The sequence below is a fragment of the Xiphophorus maculatus genome, chromosome 20 (genome assembly GCF_002775205.1).
Source record: "Xiphophorus maculatus strain JP 163 A chromosome 20, X_maculatus-5.0-male, whole genome shotgun sequence".
Lineage (NCBI taxonomy): Eukaryota > Metazoa > Chordata > Actinopteri > Cyprinodontiformes > Poeciliidae > Xiphophorus > Xiphophorus maculatus.
Window position 1 is genome coordinate 12,680,286 of NC_036462.1, and position 14,927 is coordinate 12,695,212.

The 14,927-nt window shown below is 37.3% G+C and overlaps 1 protein-coding gene across 11 annotated transcripts in view; it reads right to left on the bottom strand.

Moving 5' to 3' along the window:
* r3hdm2 (R3H domain containing 2) overlaps positions 1-13,588 on the bottom strand; it is a 49,720-nt gene extending 36,132 nt beyond the window's left edge. For 9 of the 11 annotated variants that reach the window (XM_023324880.1, XM_023324886.1, XM_023324881.1 and 6 more), the window contains exons 1-2: positions 13,325-13,588; positions 12,941-12,994 (exon numbers count right to left, since the gene is read on the bottom strand). The gene's annotated coding sequence lies outside the window, so the exon portion shown is untranslated. Of the gene's footprint in view, positions 1-4,226; positions 4,704-12,940; positions 12,995-13,324 lie in introns of those variants that run through there. The other 2 variants (XM_023324879.1, XM_014475963.2) reach the window with 2 other exon arrangements.
* Positions 13,589-14,927: the final 1,339 nt, after the last annotated feature.

A 14,927-nucleotide genomic window follows, 5' to 3' on the forward strand; every position in this document is an offset into this window, starting at 1 on the left:
ACAAAAAGATTTTTTTTTCATTGCTTTTCAGTATTTTGTTGAATCTACATTTTTATAAATGTTAAATATCTTTCCAATATCTGCCAAACACTTTCTATGCACAACAATAAGGCATTTTCCAGTTCCTTCCACTTTTCTCTAGGTTGGCAAACTTGTGGAACTCAGGTTTTTAGATTCAGCTTTCTACTTTAGTCAGGCAAAGTATTATGTAAGATATACAATAAAGCCATACATAAAGCACTTTTGTGGAATACATGAAGGCAGGTCAAAGGAAATATTTGGGAAGATTCAAAATAAAATTAAATGTTAGTGGCAACATTTTGCATTTAATTTTAAAAAGGTCATGGGGAAATAAATGTATAAAACAAAAGTAGGATTTTGTGTCACTTCAAAAATAAATTAGGAAGGAAAAAATCTGAAGATTTGCAGTTATTCATATTAGCAATAGCTATCTGCATAAAAATATGTGTATATTTCAATATGGTAGTAAATATTTTATTTACCACTTGCTTTGCATACGTACACAATATGCACCACAAATATTTTATGCCATGTTCTTATTCTACTAATTTATTATTTCTCAAAACTTGTCTGGCTAACATAATTTTTTATACAACAGTGTGTAAATTAAGACATTAAAACATTTCAACTGATGAAATGTGCCTTGCCATGTTACTGCACTTTGTAGCAACAGATTTTTTTAGAATGGTATTGATTTGAATGAAATATGAAACAGAATCTGCAAATGACTACTATTTAATGACGCAACAGGTTTTTGAGAGAGAGTGAAAATCGAGACACCTCTATTAAAGACAAAGCAAAGCTTTCTGTATAAGTCTTTGGAACTTTAATTACTAAATGGCAAAAGAACTCAAATGCAAACACAGCTTCTTCCTATGTTTTCCCCAAACAAACTATTACAATATAACAACACTTCAGTTAGGCAGTTAAGTAGGTATATGAAATTATTATTTTTCCTTATGGGATTGAACATACTTTTATTTTTTGTTTCTTTGTGTAAATATGCAATATGGTAATTTGCAAAGTAAATAATTTGTTGTCAAATATACAGAAAAGGTTTCCCCCTTTGCCAAAAAAACTGCATCTAGTGAATAGATTTCAAGTGCCAAATGTGTTTTGTCATTATTACGGGCCATCACTCTGATGGAGGTTACATATTGTGTGAGCTAAAATATATGCCAGACACTCAAAACTCATTCAATAAATATGGCTGACGTTATAGTACAGAACCAGAGATGAGAGTCCTTCAAATTTGGCAGTTAATAAAGTAAGACTCAAACGCTACATGTTCATGTTTTGTATATAAAATAAGTTTGTCTCAAATGACGAGAATTTTCCTTTCTGATAAACACAAACACACTGATTTGCCGTGCACACTTATAAGCAGGGTCTCTAGGCTGCCATGCAACAACAGTGATCAAGGTTCTAGAGTTGCCAGCTAGCTAGCCTCATGCTGGGAAAAGTATCTAGTCAATCAAACTGCCACTATAAAGCATAAACAAAGTTACAAGACAGCAAATCCTAAACTTCAGTGGACATTTTACAACTTGTTTTCTATCCCTAATAAACTTCTAAAACTGTTAATCATGTTTTCACTGGGTCCTTTGATTTGAAATATCCCATTGTTAATTTCATGGTTGCTTTGCTTCCTACTTATAATTTCTGTGTGAAAGTGTGTATGTCACTGCTGCTCTAGCTCAGATTAGAAGCTAGTCTCTGGGTCACATAGCTGACTTGACAGCAGTGTCACATCACCAATGTGCTCTACCATCTGTCTATCTGTTAAAGAAGTCTTATACCTAAAATCTGAAGCATTTTTCATCTTTTTTTCTTCCCCATGAGTCTCTTCTCCTTCATAACCATGCTGTTATATAGCAGAGAGAATACAGTTTCTCCAATAATAACGATTAAATTTTACTTCGCTTTGAAGTTTGCTATAAGATTTCTTTTTCTTATTTTGGCTCCTCTATTTGCTTCCTCTAACAAAAAATAAGTCCTCAGCTAGCATACTGACAACTTCGGGTGTTTTCACACTTGATAGTCCAATAGACTCGGTTCAATTGGGGACCAAAACTACAACATTTGTTACATTTCCCGCTGGTGCAGTTTGTTTTCACACTGCACTGTGTTCAACAAAACCATTTCACCCCCTTGCCTGTGGTGCCGCTGCACTGAAAACCACTGAAGAAAACGACACAAAAACCTCAGAAGAAAACAAGAGCACAACTTCCTTCGTTGTAAAATGTAAAGAAAAGTGAAGTGGAGTCAGATATTAATGGTTGCAGGATTTCTCTTTTGTCTTTGGTAAAAGATTAAAAGTAATTTCTCCCGCTAGAGCAAGACTCACACATTTGTTTTGATTTTATTTACTCAGAATGCCCAGCAGTAACTGTTGGGTCTAAGGCCAGATTGGAATTCAAGAGTTCCAAACTCTTGAATGCCAACCATTCAAATTTGAAACTGCATTAGAGTTCAATTGCACCTTCACACCTCCCAAGCCAACCAGACTTTCTAGACAAACAAACTAGAGTTTGATTAAAGTGGACTAACCAGGGCAGGTGTGAATGCACCCTTATTTTCCTGTAGGTGCACAACCTAGGAAATCAGTTTGCAAAGTTGCAAACTACGCAACTATTAATCACATGTAATATTTCCCCATAATAAAGATTAGGATTTCAAATGTAAATTTTTGTCCAGATTAGGATTTTACTCAAATGTATACATTCATCTTTGGTCACATCAGTTCTCTGTGTGCAGTTTGGGAAACATTCTTTGGTCCCATCTCTCTAAGTTTTTGACTAACAGACAACAAGAAAGAAAATGTCTTGAAACCTAACATCCAGGCAGCTTTTTTATCTAATGTTGGGTTGCTCTGGTGGGCATTTGTTTTTTCTAACTGACAAGAGAATATCATCATTAAAACCTTTGCATTTCGTAAAAATAAGGCAAACTGAACAGATCCAGCAGCTGATGAGACTGAGATGTATGTTGTCTGTTGTTTTTAATGCTGAGATAGATGCATACACATAGAGGCACTCATTATATAAACAGGCCAGATACAACACAAGACAGATTTAGGCCAAGTGAGCAAAAAAAAAAAAAGAAACAGGAGGGGAAGAAATGATGAAGAGCATTGTGGTGCTGATTTTTAAACGGTAGAACCACCATACAAGCTAAGGGGAGGAAGAGTCTGGCCCTCTAAGCCTGAAACTGTGCTCACACCATTAGAATGAATTGCTATTTATAGCAATAGATTTTTTATTCAAGAAGGATCTGTTGTTATGCTTTTTCTCACGCTTGTGCAGCCTCCCTCTCACCTTCCTATCTACTCTCTGTTCCTGCACACAGTGTTCCATAAATAAAGGTGCAGACACAATTGCAAATGTTCAGATAAACTTGAATTTCACTCACAGGAAAGGTCAAAAGTTACCTTTAAAAACAAGCCTATATATTGAATGCCCCTTAATTGTAAAGCACCTGTCTATCTATGGGAGGGGGGTCATGACGAAATGTCAAAAGTGTTTTATGCAAGTGGTTTTAAATCCTCACTTCTTCCCTCCTTCCTTAAGCTGACAGTGTTGCAGAGCAGCGCCTACTTCTTGGTGACTCTCCACCCCACCAGACCAACCCCACCCTCCCACACAGAGACAGAGGAAGGGAATTCCTTATTACCTCATCAATGCTTCAGAAAAAAAACAATGTTTGTCTGTACATCTACATCATCTATTTAAGCACAAACTGACTAGTAAGCACAAACTTAATTATTAGGCATCTATTAAGGACCACCAACAATAACAAAACCAGGACAGAACTGCCTAAATTAAATTAGTTATATATGGAGAAATGTTTAAGGTACAGGCCACAATTGCCAAGCTACTCTAGGACTTTAGCTATGCTGCAGAGATCTTTTAATTTTTTTATAAGAGTAAGAACATGTAAAAGAGGTTCTTGCCATTGTAAGTCATTACATTAGTGACAATGCATGATAAATAATAGCTAATAAAACTATATCATACACCAATTTAATAAAGATCACAATTACACAGATAAGGCTGTTATCAACTGCATGTAGATAACAGCCTTGTTGATCTTCTGCTAAAACAGGAGTCTCACAACTAAAAGAACTTTACCATGATAAAAAAAAAAAGAAAAGATAAATCAGTGAATGTAGTACTCAATCGAGACCAAGCTTTAAAAATATTTACCTCAGCATGTAGTAGTACAAATGAAGGAATTCCATTTTCTGCAGCAAGTGAAGAGAGATTCAAGAGACTCCAGGTCTGCCACTATCTTCAGCTCATTGTACTTTTCTCCATCTTCACGCCTGGTGCGTTACCTTTCTCGCTGGAGATACTATCGGCTCTGCTTTTTTAATTGGTTTATGAGGAAAAAAAAGTCTCTTCTGGCTTCCCCCCCTTTATCAGAATGTGGCACAGGCACTACAGCGGAAAAGAGAAAACCTTGCTCGCAAACTAGCCCCCTCTTTGCCTACCAATCTTATGCTATCATGCGCACAGTTTGTACCGCTCCCTGCTCCTCAAACCCTCCCTTTCGTGCAGATTCTCATTCTCTCCCCTACACATCTTGTTTGCTCTTTGCCTCTGTAACAATATAGTTGCAATGACGGCCGAAGCAGGGCATTCAAAAAGCCCAGCTGTTAACAGGGCTGCTTGGATCTGCTAGCACATCAGTTGATTCAACAGCACTTCTCTGTAATGACCAATTGCAGTAAATATTATTTAATAGATGCAGTTTCAAGGTTTGGCTTTGTTCTGTTAAAAAAATAGAAAAAAGAAAAAAAAGATACGTCACATAGTCTGAGGACACACTAGGCGCCATTCATCACTCTCCATTTTTCGGAAGCTCTGTCATTATCTGCAGCCTGTGTCTGGCCAAACTGAATAAGCTTCAAGTACTGACAGCTGCTGGTGAAACTCAAGCACTGCTGCAATGGATGCAAAATAAAAATTATACCCGGGGAGCGATGTGAGAAGGGAAGAAAAGGAGATGGGAGGAAGAAAAAAAATTAAACCACCTCATTAGGAAGGAAAACCTTATTCCCACTAGGCAACATATTTGCATGTTCTCCATACAGTCACTTAACTGCAAACGTCAGCTGAAAGACGCTGCGGAACAGGGGCAATCAAAAGTTCAGCGACAAAAAATATTTTAGCAGCAAACTTTATGTAAGGCAGTTACTTAAGCTCTGGAGCTGTGTTCTGCTTCAACTGAAATATGTGTGGTCAACTAAGGTTATGAGCAAAGGAACTCATCTTACTGCCATCTAGTTCACTGAATGTATTTCTTCCACAGACTTAGCACAGCAACTACAGAAACATGTCACAGGGCTCTTAATCAATCTTCATGGATGATTTAGCTATAAGACAAAAGTGCCAAAGACATGATAACTGCCATCACCTTTTGTTGAGTGTAGACTACTTTACCGCTTCACAATATACAGAATCACAACTGTCATCACAGCATCAGTGTCTACTGATTGCATCCAATCAGTCAAAGGACTGACTCGATGCAATATTTGGTAGGACATTATATTTCAACCAACATGCATTCATGTCCAGCATGCAAAAAAACAATCTAGCCAGTTGAGTGGTTTTTCACTGCCCTTGATGCCCGCATTTGATAGAGATTTTAGAGAAACAAATAATTTATAAAACCATAAAAAATGGTAGGCACATTGTGGTAATGAGAAACAACATTAGAGTTGGGAAAATGTGTATTAATTGCAGCCAATATAGTTATTGCAATGATAACTATCAATGCATTAATGACATATTGTTCTTACATCATGCAATCAACATCATTTACTGACAGCTTAGAGTTGTATTAATAAATAGTAAGCTCAGGTACTGAAGCAACATATTGTTTTCAAAATCTGTTTTTTGGCCATGTAAGCTTTAAAGTTTGGCTTTAAGGCCAAACAATATTGAACAATGCCAATAATCTGCAGTTCATTTGAAAAGAAATCACCTTAACATGCTCTAAATGTTTCACTTGTTAGTTTGGTACCTAGGACACAGAGGGAAAGCCTTTAATTTACCTTCAAGGTTATCCAATGGTATAAAGATGAAGGTTCAAATTTACATCGTCTTTTTTTGTTCTTATCAAAAGGGCAGATTTTCTACGCTTACATCATACATTTTACTTAGATGCAACAGGGCAGCATTAACAGCAGTGGTGACTGGGATGAGTGCCGTTACCTCAACACACTCACAATTTAAGAATTGTGCAAAACATTAACAAGTCGAGAAAATGAATAGCTGCTCCCCTTAAAACTTGCAGACCTTATGTACATTAAAATAACAAACCAATTGATGACTTTGTAATCCTAGCATGACCCTGGACAAATTTGTCTTAGGGTGACCACATGACTGGGATAAAGGGGATGCCATGCACTAATGCCATCTAATGCCTAAAAACAAGTCCAGCTGCAGCTGCACTTGAACAACCTGGTTGCTTCTTTTTACAGAACTGCTAGAGATGGAAAGTAGCGAAGAGAAAGAAGAGTCATCCAGTGAGAATACACAGTCAAAGGAACAACAGAGACTGATGAGGTTTAACCCTCAGTTTTGACATGCAACGTACTGCTGTTCTAAAGCCAACGGGAAACTAAAAAAAAAAATAAAATAAATTAATTGACAATAATATATTTCGCCATTATGAGCTTATTAGTAGGCGAGTAAAGCCTGCTGCAATAGAAAACCTATAAGAAAGGCATACACAAACACCAAGCAAAACCTGAAATGTTGGTATAACCATGCACACCGTTTTCCCTTTATGCGTTCTGTGAGAACCCTTCACTATTGGATCACTGACACATAAGTGACACATACCCAGTCTCAGGCCAGACTTGATGCTGTCAATTCCCTTCTGCTCAGATCAATAATGTATATAACTGAAGCGAAAGATGGGCATGAAAAGCAAATTGAAAAACAAAAACACTAAAAATGGAAATGCAATAGGAGTAACAAGAACATGAAAGAAAGGGGAACAAATAAAGATGGAGAGGGAGATGAACAGACTCAGGAGTGGTAAAGAGAAGAGAAGCAGCAGCAACAGCACCACACTTGGTGCTTTGGCAGAGATCTATAAATAGCTATTCAAATCTCTCTAGAAAAAGACACTCTTCTACTTATGCTGCTCTATAGACAGATTCAGAGACAGAAGCTGATATGAATACCTTGCTGACAAACTGATTGCATCGGACATAATAACAGTCAAATGTTTTCATAATGGGATTCTAGAAAATACTCAAATCATACTTTTGCAATGACAACTCTAGCTGTTAAGAGTATTTGATAAGAAATCAAAAACAATAAGGCTTGGTCTTAAAACTTGTAATTGGGCAGTAGCAGACTAAAATAAGCACCTTCACAAAACAAACTGTTTTAAATCCATTTTCAAATGTTCATGCAAAGCAGAAACAGGTACCACATAAAGATTCGCAAGCTGCAGGGTACAAAAGGGGAAAATATGTTGTCAGAGAAGCAGATTATTTTTTCTCTCTCTCACTGGTGGCCTTAGCAACAGTAGATTGTGGATTCAATGACTCACCTCAAGCAGATCTCACTATAGATTATTTTTTCTCAATGATTTGTCCCTTACACCAACACCTCAGGAAGGGTATGTTTGCTACAGAGCACAAATTTTCATCGAGACATCAGCCACAACAAGCCATTTTTTGTAAAACCAGATACTGATGCCAGTCCTACTTCAATTTGATAACAGCTCATGTCTGATTTCTTCCTACAGCAGAGCCATGTTGGTTTATCACTGAACACTTCCATTGACAAATCTTTAAGCAAATCTTTCCACCTGTATCCTCTACCTGCATCCTTCATGAATTGCATAAATTGTGATGTTGCAAGTACTACTTAATAGCTTTGAAAAAAGTAACTGTGAATGCAAGGCAAAGGACTAGTCAGGCCAAAATTCATAATGCATCTTGTTCCATTGCACTGGACTTTAAATAGGTGGCACAAAAAGTCTGTTTAGTCTCAATCAAAAACTATGAGGTCAACTGCTCTTTGCTCTGGAAAATAACAGTTGGTGCTATAGTAGCACTAGCTTATCTAGACTAGAGTCAGCACTTTAACAACTCAAACAGAAAAACTAGTTCTCAGTGAAGCCCAGTTTCTATGGAAAATTGCTCTTGTTGTTAGAGACTTTAACCACAGAAAACTATAATAGCCCATTAAACTACAGAGAACAAATTTTCATGGCAATTTTATCAGCAAATGTGGCTCTGCTGGTAATCCTCAATTAGCAATTTTTTAAAATCACATCATTTGAGAATGCAAATAATGTTTTTTTTCCCTTTACAAATGCACATGTCGCTTTCCTAGAACAGATGGTTGAATCACAGCTCTGAAAGCCTGTGCCGTGATCCCATCTAATTATCACAGCAATCTTGCTATTTTCAGCTTCACTGTCAAAAAGTAGGGCCATAGCCAAGACACAAAGAGCAATGACCATTTTTCAACAAAAATGTGTTTTACAAACTGTAAATTCATCGTGCGGATTGAGAAGTTAGTCTTCAATGGGACAGTAAACTTTAAAAGACATAAATACTAAATAAAGCTAAAATTGATATAGTGAAAACTGATTTGTAAAGAAATAAATGTCATTCAAACTCCAAATGGAAAATTTTCAGTTTAACAAAAGGTTTCTCAAAGTTAAGCAAAACATAGTAACAGCCACACCAACTTGCCTATTGAATTCACAAAGTAGATACAAAGACAATGACAGCCATAAACCTGCAACAACACCCTTAGTTACAAGGGAAAATTATTTGATTTGTGACAGTCCACATTGTTGCATTGTTTAATATTGATGACACAATATTCAGTAACTAAATTAATGAAAGCACGCAATTCTTAATTAAAAAAACTGACATATTGCACAAAAGTCAGTTTTTTTCCCCCAAGTTGCATAAAGTTAAAATAAAACAAAAAAATTATTTAGATATAAATATAACACCAAAATAAATCATTTATAGCTTCTAGCTCAAGCAAGTTAAATAAAACTTTGTCAATCTAAATGGATGTTTTCTGCAAATTGGTATCGGCCAAAATCTCAATTGGAAGGTCAGATTTTTTAAAGTTTGTTAATCGGCAATCGGCCAGAACAATGCAATCGGTTAACCCCATTTACAAGGTCTAAAATTAAAATGATTGAATGCTAGACTTTATAAAACCTTACAGAAAACCTATAGTGATTCGATACCTCAAAATAAGTGTAAGAAAAATGTATAGCCTCAACAAGTAGGACTTCATGGGGTTTTAATTAATTGAGTAATAATTTTGAGGAAAATCTGTTCCTCAAAAAGTTTATTCTCTGTCTCTCCTAGACATAGCCAATGGCTGAGTATTTCTTGTGAGCAACTTTGTGCTCGGTCTTATCCTCTGGATCCGAAATCTTATCCATTTAGCTGTGTTTCTTTATTAAATGAGGACATAAACATAAAAGCAAATCCTGGACCAAACTTAAATCTTAAACTACCAGTAAGTTGTGGCAGATGGCCACTCACACCAAGCCAGAATTTGATTGAGGTTTCTTCCTGTTTAAAAGGGACTTTTCCTTTTCGCTGTCACCACATTTGCGTTCAGAATGAGGGACTGCTACAAAGTCAATGACACAATGCAAGCAACTGTACACTGTTGCTATCTATAGGAGGATTGAAAGCTGCAAGTCAGTGACTCAATACAATCAACTAGATTTCCTTAGAAAACTTTTAATACAATTGGAAAATTAAACTAAACGTTCCAACTTTATTTGATAACTATGATCAATTTGAAATGCATGTAACTGACTTTAAGTCTGTCTGAACAATCGGATTGACTTGTTTTGTCTGCTTGTAAAATTCCTTGAGGCAATGTTTGTTGCGAATTAGCACTATCTAAATAGTTATAAATGACTGAGAATCTACAGCAGTGTATATTAATAAACCAAGTTGGGGCGTGCCATGGTGGCGGAGGGGTTACCGCGACCCACATTCAGAGGCAACGTGGCCTCGACGTGGCTGTCGCGGGTTTGACCCAACAACATTTACTGCATGTGTTCCCCCTTCTTCTTCCCTGTCAGCCTACTTTGAAAAAGGGACACTAGAGCCCCCAAAAAGACCCCTTGTGGGGTGATAAAAAAAAGAAAAAAACTAAGTCGAAAATGTCACTTCCCACTGAAATAGTTTTGTTGCTCACATTCAAATTCTGCCGTCAGCTTCCACCTTTAATTAAAGCCCGAAACACACTGTGCGAATTCCAAAATCGTAAGACTTGAATGTGTCACACTGTGCAAGCAGGACATTATAAAATCTTAATGGTAACCTGTGTCACATTGTTAGATGGAAGACAGTAGATTGCACAAATTGCTGCCGAGTTACAGCAGTTAATGGACCTATTGTTAGTCAGATGCTGAAAAGAGGGAGAGGAGGTGGGAAAAAAGACATGGCTGGGCAAAAGAGGGCACAAATCAGACATAGTCACAGTGCCAGTGACACTGCTCAATTTTTTCAGAAAATATTTGACACCTTTCATTTATTTATTTTTTTTTGTTGAGAGAGAGCTGACATGCATCTGGCACACTTAACAACCTTCAACTAGGGATGCTCCGATCAGGTATTTTGCTACAGATTCCGATACCGATCATCCATGAGGCCAATCTCTGCTGATCACTTGGAATGGCTGTTAATTTTTCACTTTAGGTAGAAATGATACTATGTTATCTGGTGAAATGGAAAAATTATCTGGCAATAAATTCGCCTAATTTATTAGGTGAATTCGCCTAATTTATTAGGTGAATTTATGAATAAATTCACCTAATTTAGACATAATAGACTTTTTTAATACACATCTAAACTTTTTTTTCTCTTGTAAGTTATATGCTGCAGCTTTAAGCAGATGTTCAGTGTAAGAGTTCACCGTCTGGTGGAGGTTGAGCGGCGCTACATCTGTGAAATATTACTACCAGTAGCACATAGCGGCGGTCCAAGAGCGAGAGAAGAACCAGCGTTTTACACCGCCAGCTCAAAGACTGGAATTATTCTTCGGGTTATTTGTTTAGCTTTCTGACCGTGATGCTAATCCGGGTGAGTGTTGGTAGTTGTGCGCTGCTTTACCTGCTATCTGGCCGCTGCAGACGTCCATTTTTTCCTTTTTTTTTGAGCCTTGATTTAGCCAAACTCCATCAAGTGCTTGTTTTTTTAATGCCATATTAGATTCGTTGTGTTGATGCATTTTGACATGCTTCACCCCGAGGTAATTTTCCACCGCAACACACAAACGTCCCCATTCACTCTGAGAGTTATAGTTCCACATGACAGGATTTGTTGCAGCGCGCTTGCGCAGTGTGAAGGAAAGAGGAGATACGCTGCACAGGCTACAAAGTGAGATAAATGTGATCTGCAACAAGAGACAGTGATCGGCGATCATACACTTTTTCACGGAAATCGGCCGATTATGAACGGTGGCCGATCAGTCGGCACACCTCTACCATCAACCACAAGAACAAGCTTGCAACCTGAGATTTTTAAAATAATTATTTCACAATTAAATATTTTAGGCTGGGACGGTCAATAAATGCAAAGCAAAAACTCAGCTTAGGGAGAGCACAACAACCACCAATGAAATCCAATTATTTTAATTTTCAAGAATGTATTGTTTACATGATGGTGTTGCTTCTGAATAAAGAGTACTTTTAAAGGGATTTAAAATTGCAATTTAAAAGAGTGTTCTATATAAAATTGACTTTTTGAGCTTTATATCATATTATAATATTAATCCCTCATCAAAAACATACTTGGAGTGTTGCTTTGACTCATTCATGCATGTTTGAGAAATTCTTGAATCTGCCATGGCAGCCATTAGGGGGTGCCTAGATGCTTAATCTCACAAAGCTCCACCTTGGAGCTGCTGTCTCCAGCCGAGCTTTGGCCTCACAGAACAACTCCCCCCTCACGCCTTCCCCACTCTGCTCCACCAGACTAGCGGTAGCAGCAGTTAGCAAACACCTGGTAGAACTGTGTATCTGCAGAGCTTCTCATGCAAACCACCTCTCAGTCCAACGCTCCTAAGTGCAGTTGAAACAACATAATAATGTTATAATAATGCACTGTGATGAAGAGCTGAAGGCAGAACGCCAGAAAGAGCAGGAGCTTTGTAAAGAGACACAAGCCTAATTTCAAGGTGTCAAAGTGTGAAGTCAAATTTCTTTTAAGTTATGTTTAACATATACACCATTTTATAAGAACTGAAGGTAACAGTTACTTGATTATGCTACAAAATGACATTATGAGCTTGGAAAATGCGTAATACAGCCCCTTTAATGTTAAATCAAAAGTATCAGAAAAAGTGTCTTCCATTCAATCAAGGAAAATTAGCATATTCTAAACAAAAACTGACATAATCATCCAATTAAAAACTTTGTTCTGTTTTTTTTTACTTCATCTTTTATAGCATAACTACACATAACAGTCATATTTCTTGTACTCACTGAAAATTATGTATATATATATATATATATATATATATATATATATATATATATATATATATATGTTCAGTGTATATATATATCTTCACTGTGCTGTATCTACAGCACAGTGAAGATACCATTGACTGCGCTGCGTGCTTTAAACGTCTCTCTAAATGTATTCTAATTTTAACATTTGGACCCATCCGCAACTATAAATGTCTTAATTTCCATTTTATTCACACAACCGCGGAGTTTCAGCAACATCTTTCTCACACCACGAAGACGATTGTGAGCTATCTTAGCCATCTGATGCCTGCCATTGAGTACGCGGACTTTAAAGATGGTGTTTCATGTTACATTACAAATGGGACTAAATATAGTAGATCATCAATTATAGATTATCTCAAGTCATCTTCGTGGTTCAGCTTACCGTTTTGGTGGTCGTGTGTTTAGACTCCCGTGTGAAAAATCCTTAAAGTTGTCACTGTGAAGGATATACGGCAGTATGGTCAGTCGTGGCTGTGCAGTTGACTGAAAATATTAGCCGCTAACAATAGCTAGCTTCTCGTTCTAGCCTGCTTCCTCCAAAGAGTATAATTAGCTACCAAGCTAATATTAGCCAGGCTAGCTAGCCTTTTCTTTTCAATGTACGCTAAGTATCCAGGGCTCATAAATCCTACTGTTTAAGTTAACAACGTCTATAAGGCAAGACAGTACATGTCTACAGCGATGTGAATCTTGTTATAAAGCAATCGAAGTACTGCTGTGTCCTTAAATAGGGGGATTAGGTTTGCTAGCTCCCAGAATGACTTACCGCTGCTAATGTGATGTTGCTGCTAGCCTGAGTTGGATCACTGCGACCCGACTGTCAAAATAGCGCCGCGTGAGGGGACAGCGCCACGAAAGTTAACGGCAGGAAAGCAAGCGCTTAAAAGCAGGGCAGTCAATACTGTCAATGGAATACTGCAAAATACAAACACAACACTAAAGAACAAAACGATATAAATTAAAGAAAAAATAAACAAAACACTAGTCCCCCTCTTCTCAGCTCCGGCTTGAGTGTCGGCGTCAGTTTTTGCCCCCCACCCCCCTCACTGACTGGTGACGTCAGTGACGTACCTTTCCGTCGCTCACTCAGAGACGTTCAGAGTACGGGGAAAGTTGTTAAAGTGTTATCGATCTTAAATAGAAGGCAAAACCCCGAAAACGACAAGCGAAAACCAAAGGGTGCCCTTTTAGTCGTTGGTAGGTGGTTGTCGTTCAGACAAGGACCTTCAGTTGAATCCAATGGCAGTTGTGGTGCAAATTACCAAGAGGGTCAGTGTTTTGTTTTGCTTTTTTTTCACAGGAAACACGAAACAAACAAATAACAATGCACATTTTCATCACTTAATTAGTATATTAAGTGAGCTAAGGAGCCATTTGTGACTCCTGAACTGCTGCAGGTTGCAAACCTCTGATCTGTCAGATGAAAACTGTCATCCTGTCAACATTGTTGATCCTACTAAGAGTGCAACACCATATGTTGCTAAAGTAAAACCGTGATCGTAATAATAATAATAATAATAATAATAATAAAGTTAAAGGGAGCAATTAGTTACAGTTTATGTGCCAGCTCATATCATCATAAGAAATTAACTTAGTATTATCTCTTCAGTATAGGGGCCACACCAGGAGCTAGGACCAATTCTTCAGGACCAGTTCTCATACTTAACCTTTTCAGTTTTAGGCCAGTTATGATTACTGAAATTATTTCTATTCGCTACATCCCTGAATAATGAAAGGGATGTAGCGAATAGAACCCAGACAATACTTGGGTGGTTGAATAGTTGTCCTGTGGATTAATCCCACCTTTGATTGGGTAATTGGTGGTATTGAGGATTTTTGGTGCAAAGTTGAAAAGGTGTGTATGAGCAATCAATGAGAAGATTGTGAAAGCAAATGTTTGACCCAGGTCATAAGGTCAGGTTTAAAAGGCTATTCTAAGATGTGCTATGGAGATGTTTAGTCATATTCAATAAATTAGAATACTGATTCCAATGAGGCACACATTTGTCAGATTTTTTGTTTGTCTGATGTGATATACTAATTTCAGATGTTGAGTTTTCATTAGCATCACAACAGAAATAAAGGCTACTTGTAATTATTCTACAGTATACATACATTTGGTAATCCTCTGACCTAAAGCAGAAAATCTGGTATAATCTCAGGCAGAGAGAAAAAAAGTTTCTCTTTTTATACAGTGTGTGTCAATATTTAACATCAGATAGCCTCACCTATTCTTGTGGAAATGTTGCTTGGCAAGTCTAAGAAAAACATTTTTTGTATCAATCAAAAGGCTTCTTTCATAATTTTGGCAGGATCTTTCTTGGAATGAATGGTAGACCTAGGGGCAGATCAGGTTTTCTGGTATGGGT